We start from the raw sequence: 14,852 nt of genomic DNA, 5'->3' as shown, positions 1-14,852 counted from the left end.
GAGGGCACCAGTTGACAATGTTACTATCCCACTAGTATTCTGTCTTATTTGCCTTGCTAACTTGACCAAAGGCTCTAAATAAAAGTCCTGTTTCACAGAATAAATTGGAGCCACTTAATCCTTCATCATTCAGATTTCAAAGACCAATTTCTTAGAATAATTGGAAATCACAACATTTCATACTCATTTCTGGAATCAATATTTTTAGCCAGTTCACTATAACCCAGGAGGGTCACTCTAAGGAAATGACAGGGAAATACATACTCAGAATCATTTAGCAATGACTGTTTATCATAAGAGTAGGTCTGCATGCTCTAAGCACTGAAAATGTTCAGCTTAGTAACATTTAAAGAATAACCACATCCAGTATAAATATTTAAGTGCATTTAAAAATATTATTTTCAGCTTATTTCAGCAATACGTTGAACTAGATATTTGAATAGAAGTTCCCCCCTCAATCGTAGTGCCTTATTGCTTCATTCATGTGCATTAATGTTCTTACAGGGCTAATCATCAGTTTAATTAATTAATCCGTCTCTACAGCACATCCCAAGGTTCTCTCTTACCACCAGATACTACCAAGACTAACATGTGTGAATCAAGGAAAAATAACTTCCTTGGAGAAAGCTGTCTTTAGGAATCCTAATTTGAACCAGAAGAATCTATCATCTTGAGACCATCTGCTATAGAGAAGATGGACTTACGAACCCCCTTTGAAGTTCAAGTTACATAGATTTGATTTTATCCTTATCTTAGTCCCTGCAATCCTATTTGTCAGATACTCATCTGCTTGTCTGCTTTTATCATAAGCATAACTGTTCTGCTTTATTAATCATAATCATCATTATTATTTCCATTTACTAATCTTGACTAATGCTAGTTTTCGCTACTTGTCACAGTCTGAACATATTGAAACTTCACACTGAGATCAATTCATTGTCATGAGTTTGCCAACATTTGGGTATTAACCGGCAAAAGGTGGTTGAAGACAAGGATTTGGGTGTTACTGGCAGAGTGGTCCACGGTGTATGCTGTTCCTGAAGCTTTTCTCATAACTTTGGCTTCCATGTAACTCAATTTCCTCCTCTGTGAAATATTTCTTTGAATTGACAGCTACTGTCAATAGCTGTTATATTGTCAGCTATTGTGCGGTCTCCTCAGACAACCATTTTGCCTTTTTGCATTTCTTTTTCTTGGGGATAGTTTTGATCATGGCCTCCTGTACAATGTCACAAACCTTTGTCCATAGTTCTTCAGGCACTCTATCAGATCAAATCCCTTGAACCTATTTGTCACTTCTACTGTGTAATTGTAAGGGATTTGATTTAGGTCATACCTGAATGGTCTAATGGTTTTCCTTACTTTCTTCAATTTAACTCTGAATATTGCAATAAGTTCATGATCTGAGCTACAGTCAGCTCCCGGCCTTGTTTTGCTGACTGTATAAAGCTTCTCCATCTTTGTCTGCAAAGAATACATTATCAATCTTATCTGGGTATTGACCATCTGGTGATGTCCATATGTAGAGTTGTCTCTTTTGTTGTTGGAAGAGGGTGTTTGCTATGACCAGTGCCATCTCTTGGCAAAATTGTTAGACTTTGTCCTTCTTCATTTTGTACTCCAAGGCCAAACTTGCCTATCACTCCAGGGACTTCTTGACTTTCTATTTTTGCATTTCAGTCCCCTATGATGAAAAGGACATCTTTTTTTGGTGTTAGTTCTAGAAGATCTTGTAGGTCATCATAGAATCATTCAACTTCAGCTTCTTCAGCATTAGTGGTTGGGGTATAGACTTCAAATACTGTGATACTGATTGGTTTGCCTTGGAAAGGAACAGAGATCATCCTGTCATTTTTGAGATTGCACCCAAGTACTGCATTTCAGACACTTTTGTTGACTATGAGGGCCATTCCATTTCTTCTAAGGGATTCTTGCCCACAGTAGTAGATATAATGGTCATCTGAATTAAATTTGCCCATTTTAGTTCATTGATTCATAAAATGTCAATTTTTACTCTTGCTATCTCCTGTTTGACCACTTCCAATTTACCTTGATTCATGGACCTAACATTCCAGGTTCCTATGCAGTATTGATCTTTACAGCATCAGACTTTGCTTCCATCACCAGTCACATCCACAACTGGACATCGTTTCTGTTTTGGCTTGGCCTCTTCATTTGCTATTTCTCCACTCATCTCCAGTAGAATATTGAGCACCTACCAACCTATGGAGTTCATCTTTTAGTGTCATATCTTTTTGCCTTTTCATACTGTTCATGGGGTTCTCAACGCAAGAATCCTGATTTTTTTTGCCATTCCCTTCTCTAGTGGACCACGTTTTATCAGCACTCTCCACTATAACATTCTTGGGTGGCCCTACGCAGCATGGCTCACAGTTTCACTGAGTTAGACAAGGCTGTGATTCATGTAATCAGTCTGATAGTTTTCTGTGATTGTGGTTTTCATCCTGTCTGCCTTCTGATGGGTAAGGTTAAGAGGCTTGTGGAAGGGACTGGCTGATGAGAGGGACTGGCTGTGGAGGAGTCTCATACCTATCCAGAACTTAATGGATGCCTTGCACATAATGAAGCATTCAGTTATTGCCAGGCAGTATTGCTGCTACTGTTGTTTGCTTACCCTGCTGTTGTTAGTTACCCTTCACGCACTGATGTTGGTGGTGCTGGTTGATGAGGTGTGACAAGAGACTCCTGAGTTGGTACAGGGAGTAGGTGGGCCTGAAGAAGAACAGCGGCTGTGAGGCTGCTGGGGTCACGGAGTCCCCAGGTAACCTGTGGGAAGCAATGGTGATTGAGCTGTGTCAGACATCATAATACCGTGGTACAGGACAGCCTGGCCAGCTGGGCACAGAACTTTTCCACTTGGGAATATTATCTTGGAACTTGAAGGTCAAGGAGCAAGCAAAACAATCTGCCCTTAAAATAAACCTGAAAGCCATTTCTGAAGCCCTGCCTTACCATCCTCTTGTCACTGAGGAGTGATGTTTTGCCAGAATAAACAGTACTTAATACAGGCTTAAGAGGAAAAACAAAACTATTGATTTATCAGATCCTCATTGAACATCATCATTTCATGGAGGCCACGGAGCACCGTCATCTAGGGCCTCCCTCTCACATAGTGCTGGTCTCTGAAGAGATAAAGAGCTTGGCCCAGAAGGAAAAGGGACATATTGCCTTCTTCATTGAAAAAAAAAAAATCAATCCCAAAGGAAAAAAAAAAGTCACTGGACAGAAACAGTATGCTCTAGTGACATAGTTAATTTGCATTCTGGCTCAAGTCTCTTAGGTTGATTCTCTGCTAATTAGTGCATAGTCCACATTTTTGAGTAAGACTAGTTTTTTTCTTTTTTTTTTAATTAATTTTTATTGGGGTATATTTGTGTTGTGTTGCTTTCTGCTGTATAGCAAAATGAATCAACTGTCCATGTATATATATCCCCTCCTTTCTGGATTGCCTTCCCACACAGGTCACCACAGAGCATTGAGGAGTGTTCCCTGTGCTCTAGAGTATGTTTTCAGTAGTTATCTGTTTTATACGTATTATCAATAGTGTATATGTGTAGGCATCAATGTCAGTCTCCCAGTTCCTCCCATTGCCCACCCCCCCTTCCTGTTCCTTTTGGTATCCAAATATTTGTTCTCCATGTCTGAGACTCTATGCCTGCTTTACAAGTAGAGTAAGACTAGTTTAGAGTACTTCTTCTTCACTGGGGGCAGTTTTGCCTCCCAGGGGCATTTGCTTCTGTCTGGAAACTGTTTTGCTGGTCACGACTGAGTTGGCACGTTGCTTTTGGCATCTAGTGGGTAGAAAGCAGGGAGGCTGCTAAACATTCCAAGGTGTACAACACAGCCCCCACAACACAGAATTTCCAGACCCAGATGACAGTCGTGCCCAGATCGAGAAACCTGCAGAACATGGCTTTAGAATCAGACACAGGTGGGAGTCAAACCCCTGCCCTGCCACTTACCAATGTTTTCTCCTTGACGAGGAGCAAAATGTGTTGTCACTGTAATTCCCAGTGTCCTCTACTGCCAAGTTTTAAACTGGTATGGTTGTTTGCAAATGAGGTGAGCAAACGCAGGCTGCTCTTTACTACTTCTTTTCCCCCCAGTTTTACTGAGATATAACTGCCATATGGCACTATGTAAGTTTAAGGCATAAGGCATAATGATATGACTTTCTACATTATGATGTGATTATCACAATAAGTTTAGTGAGCACCCATCATCTCCTATAGATTCAAAATAAAAGAAAAAGAAATATTTTCTTTTCTTGATGAGAACTCTTAGGATTTACTCTTACCAACTTTTCCATATAACACACAGCAGTGTTAAGTAGATCGACTCTTCTATAAAAGAAACAGAGTTCGATTAAGTGCAGATATTATTGTAGTTTTAGCTAGGGCTCTTATCCTGGTGGTCCATGAATTATCCAGGCAAGAATACTGGAGTGGGTTGCCATGCCCTCCTCCAGGGGATCTTCCCAACCCAGGGATCGAACTGGGGTCTCTGGCATTGCAGGTGGATTCTTTACCATCTGAGTTACCAGGGAAGCCCATGAATTGTCCAAGCACTGGTTATATTAAGGGCAAAGACAGATTTTGTTTTCCTTTATCCTTCCTTCCCTCCCTTCTTTATTTCCTTTCCTTCCTTCCCATCTTTCTTTCTTAGGTAACAAATTGCAATGACTTATTTGCAACCTTTTACTTTGAGGACCTAAAATTAAAAGATAAGCTCATTTCATGTCTCATCGAAGGTGAATGCAAAACAAAATAAAATAAAACCCTGAGTTTGATTTCTTAAGAGATAAACTCTACTGTCAGAGCCACTTCATAGACAGAGCTGGGAAATTCATTTGGAATTCCTCTTTTGTCCCTTAGGATGAAGTATGATGCATGCCCGGGAGCTTAATGGTTTACAAGTTGGGACTCCCACTGTGTCGTCTCTTTTTTTGCTGGTGATTTTATGATTCTCCTACACACAACATGATGGATTCTTGAGTATCCTGAGCTTTGAATCCGTACTTATTTTTGTTGCTTGAGTGAAACCCTTCAGGCAGAGTTGTGAAGATGTGGGTCTTAAATAAAATATTTTTCTACTGTGCTAATAATTCACACATTCTCCACATTTCTCTTCTATACTCAGGGTCAGTGGGATACATCCATTTTTCTTAATTCTATCAGGCTTGTTTTTCTCTGGCTTCCAGCAGCTTTTTATGAAAGCACAGCATGGCTTATTCCAGATGCTGGTCTATGGGGAGGGAGGAGGGCTTTGGAGGGGGAGGGGGCACTTTCTTCTTGTTTTCCCACCACTCTATTAACGGTGGACTTTTAATAATTTGAAAATTCTTTGTAAGTGATCTAATATGAAATACTGCATTACAAACCCCCATAGGAGACACAATTCAAACAATAAAAGCAATAACACATTTTCATCCTGCTTCTAAGTTTTAATGGAGTGTATGTTATTGAGAGCCAGGATACTTTTTCCCCATCTGAGACGCCATTTATTTACTTGCTGGATTGCTAAATCTCTACAGAGTTGACATTCTTCTTTTGAAAAACTGGATGTTTAGATTTCTGGATCAGATGGAAAGATTGCACTATCAGAAGTGAAAATGTTACATATTTCAAGTGTGAGCATATGACCTCACTTTTGCACAGTATGCCACCATGGCTACTGGGGTAGGATGGACAATCAGTAAGCAGTGATGCCTAGTTAAGGCGTCTGCTTTCCAGAAGACCTCTGGACAATATGATGTTGTCCACCTCATACTATTCTTTAATCAAAATACACACATTGCATTTGAGTAAATGAGTAAACAGTACAAAATTGGCACATTTAAAAAATTCATCTCTGGAGACTCCAGGCATGTAAGATCTCTAAATCTGATCTAAAGTCAATTTTTACGCGCATATGTATTGTTTCTTAAAAACCTGACCTTAAAACCACAGGAAGCTGGAAGAATTCTGTGTTCTTCCTTTTGTATTCTCATCTATTTTGCTGAACGATTTAGTTCAGTTCTTATGGCTCAGGTTTCTGAGTGTCTCCTGGGAGGGAGGACCCTTCTCCTTTTTCCCCTGTGTTTCTGTCCACTGTGTTGGAATTTCCCCAGGGTCAGGCTCTCCACCCAGCCAGGGGAGGCCTGGATGGCCCCAGATGCCATGTCTGTGACTGGGTGGGTACAATCAATAAGTTCTAGAGATCTTGTTGCAGGAAGTCCCATTTTGACCTTCGATCCAAATCACATTATCCAATCCAATTTTACCACTACCACTCATTTCTGGGGCAATTTCTCAATTGTCTCAAAATTTGAAAGAGAATGATGATAAGTTAGTTAGGTTTTCTACAAATCAGAATATCTTTTGAAAAAATCTTAGTACAGTTTATTTCTTGTACTACAGACTGTCAAGTCTTGTCATGCAGTTAAAAATGAAAACTTTCATTCATCATCATTATCAGGTGTCATAATTATCTATAAGGACTTACTAAGGCCAGGACAATCTGTTAAATCACCCAGGATACAATAGCATAGTCATGGATCAAACAGTCAAAAAGCTTCAATCTAGTAAGGATTAATATATACGTGTGTGTGTGTGTGTGTGTGTGTGTGTGTGTGTGTGTGTGTGTGTGTAAAGAATGCAAAATTTAAAAAATAAAGAGTAAATTAAGGGAGGTATAATAAAATGCCATGAGGACATCAGAAAAGTGGACGTAACTTCCAGGTGGGAAGGGTTAGAAGTTTTTTTTAGAGAGAGATGGGATATATGGTTGGACCCCAAATGATGGATACAATTCAGATATGGAGATAAAGGAATAATGATTGATTTAGAATACCTTTTGAGGTAGAGGGAATAGTGAAATTGTGTATGTGAAGGAAGAAATTAAAGAGAAAACCAGCAATATTTTGCTAAATAACTCATTTTACAAATCGCCATTCACCTAAATGTCCAGTGATGGAGGAATGTAAAAAGAAGACGTGGTACACATATATAATGAAATATTACTCAGCCATAAAAAGAATGAAATAATGCCATTTGCAATGACATGGATGGATCTAGAGATTGTCATACTGAGTAAGTCAAAGGCAAACATCATATGATATCACTTATATGAAGAATCTAAAGAAATGGTACAAATGAACCTATTCACAAAACAAAATGGTACAAATGAACTTATTTACAAAATCTGTTTCTATCACAGAGGCAGAAAAGAAACTTCTGGTTACCAGTGGGGAAAGGAGGGGAGAGGGATAAATAGGCAGATTGGGATTGACATATACACACTACTATAGAGAGAATACATAGCTAATAAGAATCTATGGAATAGCACAGGGAACTCTATTAAATACTCTGTAATGAACTATGGGAACAAAATCTAAACATGAGTGTATGTGTATGAATAACTGATTCACTTCGCTATAAAGCAGAAACTCACACAACACTGTAAATCAACTATACACCAATAAAAAAATAATTAAGAAAAAAACTTGCAGTTCATTTTACTAGAAAATTACTCAAAACTGGGAAGGAAGTTTAGATAGTTCTCTGGATATATAGAATTCCTCCCTGACCCTGGCTATTGGCCCCTAACAGTAAGAATAGGCTGAGTTATGCTGTGATAATGGTGGTTTAGTCACTCAGTCATGTCTGACTATAGCCCACCAGGGTCCTCTGTTCGTGGCATTTTCCAGGCAAGAATACTGGAGTGGGTTGCCATTCCCTTCTCCAGGGGATCTTCCCAACCGAGGGATCGAACCTATGTGTCTTGTGTTTCCTGCATTGGCAGGCAGATTCTTTACCACTGCGCCACCAGGGAAGCCCATGCTGTGATAAAAGGAACTCCAAATCTCAGCGGCTTAAAAAAACAAACATTTATTTCTAATTCTCGTTAGACCTCTACTGAAAGTAAAGAGAGAGATTCTGCTTGGCAGAGGAATTTCAGAAAACTGAGCATTGGTGATTAAATGTTTCTATGTACAAGCCATCATTTTGGCTCACACTTCCCTGGTGAGAAAACACTTTTTACACTTGCCTCACTTCAAGAGGGCAGGAAAATATGATCCTTTTGAGGGTTTAAGTAAAGGAGAATGGTTTTAATGTCTGCTACAATTTCCATGTGTTGTTACCACGAGAATACATCCTCATTTTAGTACTGCAACTCACACGTCTCTAAAATATTCCCAAAGATTATTTCATTTATAGAATGTTTATGTAAGGTACAGTTCAGTTCAGTTCAGTTGCTCAGTCATGTCTGACTCTTTGTGAACCCATGGACTGCAGCATACCAGGCCTCCCTGTCCATCACCAGCTCCTGGAGTTCACTCAAACTCACATCCATTGAGCTGGTGATGCCATCCAACCATCTCAACCCAGTGTGGTTATGGACCAAAGAGGAGTCTGAGGTTAAGATGAACAGAAGTAAGGGGATGAGGGTTTTATTGACTGAAGGAAATTTTATAATTGGGGACATTGGGGTGAGGCATTTAGTTAAAGGTAGAGAGTACAAGGACTTAGGTTCTTCATGGATTCCTATAGTCTCCTTATCCTACTCTATAGAAAGATAACACATAAAGACCAACGATACATGAAGAAGAGGAAAAAAACAGGTCAAAATGTTAGCTTATGGGCTAAGCCTCTACTCATATATTCATGCATTCAACAAGTATTTATTGAATGCTTACCGTTCATTATAAAGTGTTCCAGGGATACAACAGTGAAAAACAAACAAACAAACAAAACCAAAACACCTCTGACCTTACCTTTACAAAATTTACATTCTGTGGGGAAAAAAGATAATAAACAAGGGTATAAATATACAAATACAGAATATGGCTCTTGTCCTTTCACAGAGGAAACATACCACAGTCCTAAGGCTTAGCATCCTCCTTAACCTTGTGTATATAAACAAGCTCTTGTCTTAGTAAAGCAGTACAGTTTGAGAAATTTTTGTGCCATTCTTTTCTGTGTCTAAAGAAGTATAAAATATGGCTGACAACATGATGAATAAAATGATGAAGAAACCATTCAGAAATGTCCCTGCAAACAGTGGTGAGAGATTAAGAGAAAGCAAGACAGGATTTAAAGGAAAACATTTTTTGGTATGATATGGTATGGTATGCTTTAATCCTTTCCGTCTTAGGTCAAATTTCTCTGGATGGAATCAGAGCATTAAAACAGCAATAGGTCATTTGAGTATAACAAGTAATTATCTTCCTTTCTGGCCAACTGACACTTGCCAAATGGTGCTTCTTGTATTTATTTGTTGGTGAACTTTTCTTTATGAATCCTGGGGCGCGGCAGATACTGAATCACACCAAGATACTATGAAACCCCTTGCAGCTAGGGCACTGGCCAAGATAAAGCCTCAACCAAAAGTAACCATGCATGGTCTGATGGCTATTTCAAGATCAAATTCTGAGCACAGAAGGGGCAGCAATGCAAATGTAGCGTCACTGTCAGTGGTGGTACCATTTCTCACCTCTAACCCACTTCCAGTGTGGATCTGGGTGCTGCCCTGGTCCCCTGGCCTCAGGCCTACCTCTTACATGTGCTCAATAATCCTGGAACTTCCCATATGTTAACCTTTTAAAATCTTTTTTTTTTTTTTTCCTATTTTAATCTGTCCACTGTCAGGTTCAGTTACTCATGTCCAAGAAAACTAACCGATATATTGACTTTCCAGGGACATTTTTCAGTTATTTTTTCTTTATTCATTCATTCAGATAATTATTGAGTGCTTACTATATGCTAGGTAGTTTAATGACAATTGAGGGTATAATGATAAATAAGGCATATCTTGTTTCAAAGTTCTTGGAAAATTCATAGTTTAGGGCAGAAGGCAGACAGGTAAGCAAACAACGGCAGTAAGATGAACTACATGGGGTGACGGGACAAGAGAGCAAAGAAGGTACTCTGCTAGTTTTCATCCTAATCCACTCTTGGTGGTCAACAGGGAGGTGGGAGCCCATTTAGATGCTTAGGGTTGAGAAAACAGGGTCCATATCTTGAAGAAAACTATCAAAAACTACAGAGAGAGGGAAGTGTCTTAACCTAGCAGAGAACTAGTTAGAGAACTAGTTAGAGAACTACTAGAACTAGTAGTACCCAAGCCATATTAGAAGTAGGATTCCAAACCATATTGGAAAACCAAGCAGACAGCTACCTCCCAAGGGTCCAGGCCAGTGGACATTGGGACACAGACTAGTTCCCTGTTAGAGGTGGGTCTTATTAGTGCTGGGATTAAATGAAATCAAGTCACCAGGTAGTCTGTCTTCATCCTGGCATTTGATTTTATCAGATACTGCTATTATGAAAATATGGATTTGTATGTATTTGCCAGGCACAGATATGTGTGATTTAATTTAATCTTCTGAGGATTTTTGAGATAGAGTCTATTACAGTTGTGGTGGAATGTTGTAATTCTCCATGTTACTGTGTCTTCCATATTCCTGGGCCCATGCAAGACTACCTTTTCCAACTTGCCTTGCAGTTAATTGTGGTCATGTGACTGTATCTACTTTGGTGGGATGTGAGTAGAAGCAATATGTGCTGTAAGACCACAGTCAAGTTTCCTTGATGTTCTGTATTCCTTTCAGTAAGCTAGACCCATTGAAACCCAGTCTGGACTCTAGAGGTAAAAACAAACTTCTAGGGAATAGCAGAGCATCGGGAATACAGTCCATGGAATTCTCTGGGCCAGAACACTGGAGTGGGTAGCCTTTCCTTTCTCCAGGGGATCTTCCCAACCCAGGGATCGAACCCAGGTCTCCCGCATTGCAGGCAGATTCTTTACCAGCTGAGCCACAAGGGAAACCCAAGAATACTGGAGTGGTTAGCCTATCCCTTCTCCAGGGGATCTTCCCGACCCAGGAATTGAACTGGGGTCTCCTGCATTGCAGGCAGATTCTTTACCAACTGAGCTACCAGGGAAGCCCAATGAAGACCAAGGAAACCATAAGCAAAATGGAAAAACAGCTCTCAGGATGGGATAAAATATTTGCAAATGAAGCAACTGACAGGGTTTAATTTCCAAAATATATGGATGGCACATGCAGCTCAAAATCAAGAAAAGCAAACATCCCAATTAAAAAGTGGATGGAAGACCTAGATATACATTTTTCAAAGAAGACATACAGATGGTTAAGAAACATGTGAAAAGACACTTAGCATCACTAATTATTAGAGAAATGCGAATCAAAACTACAATGAGGTATCACCTCACATGATCAGAATGGCAATCATCAAAAAATATACAAACAATACAAACTGGAGAGGGTGTGGAGAAAAGCAGAGCCTCCTACACTATTGGTGGGAATGTAAACTGGTACAGCCATTATGGAGAACAGTATGGACATTCCTTAAAAAACTGGAAACAGAGCTACCATATGATGCAACAATCCCACTCCTTGGCATACATACCTCAGGAGAAAAACATACTTTGAAAAGACACATGCATCCCAGTGTTCACTGCAGCACTGTTTACAATAGCCAGGTCATGGAAGCAATCTAAATGTCTATCAACAGAGGAATGGATAAAGATGATGTTGCACATACATAGAATAGAATATTACTCAGATGTAAGAACAAAATAATGTCATTTGCGGCAACATGAATGAACCTAGAAATTATCATACGAGGTGAAGTAAGTCAGACAGAGAAAAACAAATAACCTTTGATACTGTTTACATGTGGAATCTAAAAGAAAAGGTACAAATGAACTTATCTACAAAACAAAAATAGAATTACAGATATAGAAAATAAACTTATGGTTACCAGGAGATAAAGGGGGAAGGCATAATTTGGAAGATTGGGATTGACATATACACATATATGTATGTAAAACTACTATATGTAAAACCATACTATATGTAAAACTACATAAAAAATAGGTATCTAATGAGGACCTACTGTATAGCACGGGGAACTCTACACAATACTTTGTAATAGCCTATAAGGGGAGAGCATCTAAAAAAGAGTAGATATACGTATACATATGAAAGACTCACTTTACTGCACATCTGAAACATAACATTGTAAATCAGCTATATTCCAATAAAAATTTTAAAAAAGACCTCTGAGTGATTCTGTTGTACAGGGTTACCTACCAATCTGGAATGCTGCTTTCAGACTCAGATGTGTGGAAGATAGAAACTTCTACTATACTTAAGCCACTGGGTTAGTGTCAGATGTCTTTGCTATCGTGGCGTAGACTCAGGCTAAATGAATATCCTCCTGCACTCTGTATTTACCAAGTGTCGTCATTGCTCTGTTGGACATGAGAACCCTGAGCCCCAAGAGAGATGGAGTGATCCTGAGACCATACATGCAGCAGACATAAATCAGATCTGCATGACTGCAGAGTTCGCATTCTCAGACACTCTTCCACTTGGCCTAGGACTGGCCGGGACAAACTGAACAGACTAAATGTTAACAGTGTTTGCTATTGAGAAAAATGCAAGGAAACCAGAGACAAACTTTCCCTACAACACTGCTCATCTGGAGAAAACGTACAGTCATGCAGTTAAGGTCAAAACGCTGTGTAAAAGGAAGAGATGTCTGAAAATCTTCCTATAAAAACTGGAAGAGAGCTCATTAATAACAAGATGTGCCATTTGTTGAGCAGAACACACAAACAGATTTTTGGCAACGAGATTTACTTCCAAGAAGAAAAGAAGTACCTGCCGTGGTGGGCTGGGGGGCAGGCTGCTGACACACAGATGTGAGGACAAGATGCTTGAACAGCTGTGCACGAAAGAAAGTTACGGCAACTATCAATTTTCTATTTTTGTTTTAGTAATTTATCAGTTAGACTTATCACACTGAGAGCGCTTCATAATGGGGACTGTGGCTTTGCAAACACAAGAACCAGAGTTAGCAACTGTTCCTAATACACACCCGGGCTCACACGCAGTCTGCGGAGAGAAGCCATGAGAAGGACAAGTGTCAGCTCTCTGTGACCTGCGCATCCGTGGGTTCCCATTACCTCAGCTTCAAATTATGCCTGTTCATGAAGAACAGGTGTTGGAAATAAAATCAAGGGGAAACCACTATGAATTCAGCCCCTCTAAAGTCATTGCAAGAATTTCTAAAATTACTCTTCTTAGACAAATTGCTCCCACAAGCCCAGATGATTTTTTATCTTGAGGGTGCACAGGGGATACTAAATCTTCCTGCCGACACAAACCCGTTTTCAGACGGGGCCAGAAATCCCATTCATCATGCATGCAGGGCTCAGGGTGCCTCTGCCACATTAAAGGTTAAAGCTGAGAAAGTCTAGGCAGTTCTGCCCCGGACTAGTGTGGGGAGGTCATGTCCACAGACGCGGGGGAGATTTTCCTTTTGGTAACACACAAGGATGAGTAAGTTCATTACTGATTTAAATTAAAAAAGCCCAGGGTTGAAGTGAAAATATTTAAACTCATTTGTGTAAACAGAATCTTTCAAGATGAAGAGAATAAACAATTTAAGCATTAGTGAGCTCCAAAGGAGTGGAGTGTGTGTGTGTTAATATAATTTCTTAAAAGTGATAGACAAGCAATTTAGATTATTTAATTATAGAAACATTTTTTAATGTCTTCTCCACCAAACCTACAATTTAATAAATATGTTTATTAGAGTCAAATTCCAGTGGCTGGCACCTGCTTAGACTGATATCAAGTTTACTTTGGGGAATGGAGTTTTGTTTGGAGTCAAAAGAGTTCACTCTGAAAGATTATCTTTCCCAGTGCTTCAAAAATCATGGCCACAGAGTTTTCTGCTGGACCAAGGAGAACAAAGTAAGGCAGACATCAAAGAAGAAAGCTAAGTTCACTTATTAGCAACTTCATAAACACTCTGTTGGATTGGCAAATTCATAGCTAATGTCATATCACAAAATTGTAGAGGTATATTCTTTTCCCACACTTAGAGCCTATGTCATTGGTCTGAGCCTGCAGTAGATCAGATGAGAGAATATAATCAACTGCTCAAACCTGGCTTTAGTCAAATCTAGACAAAATAAATTACGGGATAAAGACATCATCTTAGATTACCTTTCAAAAATTGACAATCAAGACAGGAAAGATTAAAATTTTTTTTTTTTTTGGAAAGATTAAAATTTTATCTACCAAATTAGTTGCATTCATCTCTTGAACTAATGCTGCCAAAGTGTCAGAAATCAAACTGAACTCAGTCAAGAAATATTGAAAGAAGTAATACCTGAGGGAAAATGAAATGCATTCTGCCAAAGAAGCAAATACAAATAATAATGGAAACAGACACCTTTTAGTTAATTTCTACTAGGAAACTGCTTCTTTGCTGGGGTGGTAGGTACCTGCACATTTGTGTCAAATCTGAACAGCTGAAAAATCACAAATTTAGGGCTACTGAATCCTTAGTCCATTCAGTTTACACAAAATGGAATTTTAATGCAGGATCAGAATCTGGTTCATCTGTTACTTCCATTCAAGGTAGGCCCCTGGAGATACAATTTTTCTCCTATTCTAAGAAGTGAACAGGTTTACTACCTGGTTTCTACCTAAATCAACCCAGCCAAATCCAGGAGAATGCAAACTATTCTTCAATTCTTAATTTTAATTCTTTCACATGAAGCTAATTTTAAAAGATTTAGACACTATACTACTATAAATTAATCACACTATGAAAAATTATGTCAAAACTTTTGCTTATTTCTAGGCACAAGGACCAATGAAATTCATTTAATTAATTGTCCTTCTTGCCTGGATTAAAGCCATTTTATTGGGTAAAGACAGGCTTCGCATGGCCACAAAAAGTGATCATCATAGTGCATTTAACTGGCCATGATTCTGGGTGGACTAGAGCAAGGTTTTGGTAACT

Source organism: Cervus elaphus, chromosome 24 (genome assembly GCF_910594005.1).
Source record: "Cervus elaphus chromosome 24, mCerEla1.1, whole genome shotgun sequence".
Lineage (NCBI taxonomy): Eukaryota > Metazoa > Chordata > Mammalia > Artiodactyla > Cervidae > Cervus > Cervus elaphus.
Note: the sequence above shows the minus strand (reverse complement) of the source record.